This window comes from Elephantulus edwardii, unplaced genomic scaffold (genome assembly GCF_000299155.1).
Source record: "Elephantulus edwardii isolate Elephantulus edwardi_28Jun2011 unplaced genomic scaffold, EleEdw1.0 scaffold00043, whole genome shotgun sequence".
NCBI classification, from domain to species: Eukaryota; Metazoa; Chordata; class Mammalia; order Macroscelidea; family Macroscelididae; genus Elephantulus; species Elephantulus edwardii.
The window spans coordinates 11,985,760-11,991,536 of NW_006399793.1; the positions used below are offsets into that span (position 1 = coordinate 11,985,760).

The 5,777-nt window shown below is 39.7% G+C and overlaps 1 pseudogene; it reads left to right on the top strand.

Annotated features, from left to right (window-relative positions):
* The first annotated feature begins 4,658 nt into the window (after positions 1–4,658).
* Positions 4,659–5,074, top strand: LOC102870641 (annotated as a pseudogene).
* Positions 5,075–5,777: the final 703 nt, after the last annotated feature.

Below are 5,777 nucleotides of genomic sequence, written 5' to 3' on the forward strand. Positions count from 1 at the left end.
GTGAATCTGTTTGTTTTCTTGGCAGTCCAGGGTACATTCAATACTCTTCTCCAGCACCATAGCTCAAAGGCATCAATTCTTCTATCCTCCCTAATCATTGTCCAACTCTCCAATGCATAACAAGTGATTACAAAGACCAGAGCTTGTATCTGACACCTTAGTCTCCAGAGTGACACCATTGCTCTTCAGTACCCTTGCGAGGTCCCTTACAGCAGACTTTCCCATGGCAATACGTCTTCTAATTTCCTGGCTACTGGTTCCAAGAGTGTTGACCATGGAGCCAAGCAGACTAAAGTTGTTAACAATCTCAATCTCTTCCCCATCCATCCTGATGCTGCCAATTGGTCCAGCGGTGAGAATCTTTTTCTTTTTGACATTGAGCCTCAATCCATATTTAAGGCTGCAGTCCTTGACCCTTCGCAGCAAGCACTTCAGGTCCTCCTCAGTTTCAGCAAGCAAGGTTTGTCATCTGCATAGCGCAGATTTTTAATAGGTCTTTCACCAATCCTGATGCCACACTTCTCCTCATAGAGCCCAGCCTGTCGGGTAATCTGTTCTGCATAGAGGTTGAAAAGGTATGGAGCTAGGACACATCACTGGCGTACACCTTTCCCAATTTTGAACCATGCAGTGTTTCCATGTTCTGTTCTGATGACTGCCTCTTGGTCCAAGTATAGGTTTCTCATTAGCACAATTAAATGTTCTGGGATTCCCATTCTCAGAGTCAGCCACAGTTTGTTATGATCCACACAGTCAAACACTTTTGCATAATCAATGAAACACAGATACACGTTCCTCTGGTATTCCCCGCTTTCAGCTAAGATCCATCTAACATCAGCTACAATACCCCTAGTACCACGACCCCTTCTAAACCCAGCCTGGACTTCTGGCAGTTCTCTAGGATGTGCTGTTCCAGTCGGTTTTGGATAATCTTCAGTAGAATATTGGTTGCATGTGAAATCAATGAAATTGTTCTATAGTTTCCATAGCCTGTTGGGTCACTCTTCTTTGGAATGGGAACAAATATAGATCTCTTCCAGTGAGATGGCCAAGTGGTTGTTCTTCAGATTTCTTGGCACAACATGGTGAGAACATCCAGGGCAGCATCTCTTAGTGAAATATGTCAATTGGTATACCATCTATTCCTAGGGCCTTATTTTTTGCTATTTCCTTCAAAGCAGCTTGCACTTCTTCCTTCATCACCATAGGCTCTTGCTCCTATGTTAGTTCATTAAATTCTTCTGTGTTTGCCAATTCCATTTGATGGAGTGACTCAGTATATTCCTTCCATCTTCTTTTAATACTTTCTGGATCATTTAATATTCTGTAAGGCTTATATGTTCTAATAAATCCACTGTAACATCTGTAGAATAGTATGTTATAGAAATGTAACCCACCTGTTTTCAGAGCAAAGGATTTTAGGAGAACATTCTTAAATTGAGTAAGGGATTCATGAGAGATAAAAGAATTCAACTCAAAAACTCAACTCATTGATTTGGAACCAACTCATAGTCCTCACAGTAGGTCTTTTGCGGATACAAGTGGTTTAAGAGGAGAATGTATACCTTTCACCTATGGAATCAATGACATATTAAAACCAGCAAAGAGGCATCACCTTTGGGTTATCAGCACAGCTCCCTGCAGACCATACCAGAAAAGCTCCCTTGAAGGAATCAGGTTGTACATTTCCTCATTAGTGAGAGAGAGACTCTTTTTGGTCATGTCTGTAACACAGCTTATAGCCACAATAACAAAAATAAAGAAGTAAAGAAAATATGATAAATAGTAGATAAGTATAACAAAACAGTGTGAAAATAAATTAGAGATTTTTTTAAATTTGTCTGTTAAAAAAAATAAAACAACCAAGCACCTGGAAGATGGAAGCATGAGCTCCATCATACGCACAACCATGCAGAAGAGTACCAAGGAAAACAACTGGAAAGAGACTCAACTTTGTAGTAATTCAGAAAAGCTGGTAAATGGTTGCACCAAAGATGACGTTAAATCAAGAACATGGGAAACTATAGAACGTAGGAAACATTTTCTTTTCCACTGCCTGTACACTCCCTTCTCCCTAGATTGGCAAGGTGGCCATCTTAAAGAACTGGTTATAGACAGCACTCTCAGTGAGAGGGTCCTGAAACTTGCCTCTAGAGCAAGCAGCACAGACTTAAATGGCACATTATTTTCTTTTTCTTTTCTGATCCATCTGAGGGCTATGAGAAGTTTTGCCTGCCTAGGAGCTGGTGCACTGTAGTCGTAGCACCAGGCTATGCATAGAGGCTGTTGCCTCCCATGGCTGCCTAGAGCTAAAAAGTGTGATTGAGGCATACAATAATGTCTAAAAGCTGAAACTGAAGAGAGTTTATTTTGGAAACTGGATTTGTTGTTGTCATTACTGTTATTGTTAGGTGCCATCAAGTCAGCTATGACATAGAAATCCTGTGAAAAACAGATCAAAAAACCTTGCCCTATCCTGCGTCATATTCACAGTTTCCACCATGCTCAAGCCCACTGTGGTAATCCCTGTATCAATTCATTTTTTCAAAGGTCTTCCTCTCTTTAGGCAGTCCTCTACTTTTTCAAGCATGATGTCTTTTTTCCTCTGACGGTATGCACTGCGCATAATGGGCAGATAAAGAAAACTAAAGCTATACTTGGTAAATGCATGCATAGATAACTCCTAAGATCTTATCCTTCCACTCTGAGTTGATCTTTAAGCTATAAATCAGTCTAAAGGCTAAAAAATGGTTCAACACAGAGTCAATCTACAGATTGGAAGGTTGGGGGGGGGGGCGTGGTTTCCCTTGGAGTACAAGACAAGATCTTTTTAAACACAAGTTAGACAAAGAGTTAGGAAGCAGATCCTTAAGATCTAGGCACATCCAGGAGAGCAGTCACTCAAAAAATAAGGAAGAACAAAAAGTAGATGGGCTACAACAACTTTTTTTAAAAAACAAACCACATCTTTTATACTATTTCAAGCCCTCTAAAAAAGAGAAAAAAAATGAATTCTTAAGCTGACACATTTTAATACTCAAATATCCTGGTTTCAAAAAAGAACAACAAAACCATAAGGCAAACACAGGATGGCACAACAGAAATAACATAACAAAGTGACAGAAATCATCCCTGTAAAGGCCTAAGATGATGGACAAATTTTTGGCTGTTGTCAAATTGATTCTGACTCATAGACGCCTCATGTAACACAGTGAAGTTGTCCTACAGGGTTTTCATGGCTGTAATATTTACAAAAGAAGATCACTGTCTAGGTCTTTATCCCACAAGCTATTTGGTAAGTGTGAATCATCAACTTTCTGATAGCAGCCAAGCCGTTAACCGTTGCATCATCAGGGTTCCTCATGGACAAAACAGAAGACTTTAAAATAATAGTATTAAATTTGCTCAGAGAAAACAGACTACAGATAAGTCATGCACTCCTGAAAAAGAACAAAGTAGGCAAACCCATACTTCCTGATCAAAACACCTAGTATAACAATAGTCAAAACAACCTGATCCTGGTACAAAGATGCACACATAGATAAATGTAATAAAACTGAAAGACCAAAATTAAATCTATTCACCTATGGAGAGTCGATCTTGGTCAACATAAAACTGAAATCCATTAAAAAGGGAAGAAACAGTATCTTTAACAAACAAGAATGGCAAAACTGGATATGATATGTGCAAATTAAAATAAAACAAAAGCCGCACTATGATGGTTAAGGTTGTGTTGTCAGCTATGGCTCTTGGGTTTGGCAGTTAGGATATGGTCATTTCCTTGATGAGATTTAAAGTAATCATTCGCTGGATGGGATTTGCTATGAGCAGCCAACCACTGGAGAGAGAAGACTGTCATTGGGAATGTGGCCTATATGAAATACACAGCTTGCTTTTTACTCTGTCTCAATTCTTCATCTGGTTGATGAACTCTTTGGTCAGCAATGCCTACAGACCCTAGATTCATCAGTGTTCCATGGGCCTTGGACTTGTCAGCCCATTAAGGCATTTGAGTCTTTTCATTTAAACAAATAAATCCGTGGTGAAAACTAGAAAAGGTGCTGACTGTGGAAGTGACAAGCAACTACTCATATGTAAGTTTAAAATGAAGGTATAGAAGGTTAAATCAAATCCACAGAAACCAAAGTTTTACCTTGAGTCTATCCCACCTGAATTTCAAAACCATATCAGTAGTAAAGACCAGATGAGATGTGAGAGGATATCAAGAATATCAACCAGGAAGAATGCAAAAGGCCATTACAAAGACACAGGAGGAAGAAAAGACCAAGATGGATATCAGAAGAGACTGAATATTACACTGGAGCACCAAAAAGCCAAAGCAAAGGAAAGAAAACAAGACGTTAAGGAGCTGGATAGAGGATTTCAAAGGGCAGCAAGGGAAGACAAACCAAAGTATTATAATGGAATGTGCAAAGAGCTGGAGTCGGAAAATCAAAAGGGCTAAACTCACTCAGCATTTCTTAAACTGAAGGAACTGAAGAACAAATTCAAGCCTCGAAATGCATGCAATCCTTAAGGATGCTTTGGGCAAAATAGTAAATGATCCAGGAAACATTAAAGGAAGATGGAGGGAGTATATAGAGTCACAGTACCAAAAAGAATTGGCTGACACAAAAGAATTTCATCAGGTGTCCAAGATGTCGAAGCAAGGTCATAATGGGTCATCCTGCAAAATTCCGAATTTCCCTGGGTCTTCCGGTAGGAGCAGTGATCAACTATGCTGACAATACAGGAACCAGGAATCCATATATCATCTCTGTGAAGGGGATTAAGGGACAACTTAACAGACTTCCTGCTGCTGGTGTGGGTGACATGGTGATGGCCACTGTCAAGAAAGGAAAACCAGAGCTCAGAAAGAAGATACATCCAGCAGTGGCGATAGGACAATGAAAATCATACCAGAGAAAAGATGGAGTGCTTATTTTGAAGATAATGCAGGAGTCAAAGTAAACAATAAAGGCGAGATGAAAGGTTCTGCCATCACTGGACCAGTTGCAAAGGAGTGTGCAGACTTGTGGCCCCAGTTGCATCCAAAGCTGGCAGCATTGCATGATTCTCTAATGTATTTGTAAAAAAAAAGTTCACCCAATTCAAAAATTATTCGCTACAAAAAAAAATAATTTCGTGAAACAATGTATGAGCAAGAGCCTGTGGTGATAAAGGAGAAAGTTCAAGCTGCTCTTAAAGAATTGGCAAAAACAAGGCCCCAGAAATTCACAGCATAGCAATTGACACATTTCAACAAACACTTCCCTAGATGAGCTCACCAAATTGTACCAAGAAATCTAGAGGACAACCGCCTGACCAACTGACTTGAAGAGATCTATATTTGTTCCCATTCCAAAGAAAGGTGACACAAAAGAGTACAGAAATTATCAAACAATAATATTAATAACACATGCAAGGAAGATTCTGCTGAAAAGCATCCTAAAAATGACTAGAACAGCACATCTACAGAGAACTGTGAACTCAAAGGCATCAATTCTTCTGTCATCCTCATTTATTGTACAGCTCTCAGCAGTATATTAAGTAATTGAAAAGATCATGGTTTTAATCAAGCACACCTTAGTCCTCAAACTAACATCATTGCTCCTCAGTAATCTAGAGAGGCCCCTGACTGAAGACTTTCCCAGTGCAATATGTCTCCTGTTCTCTTGACATATGGTACCCAGTGTATTGATCGAGCTTACAGCAGACAAGCAGTTGCAAGGAAGAAAGAATCTGCCACCCTTCTCCACTTCAGGCTGAAAAGACAA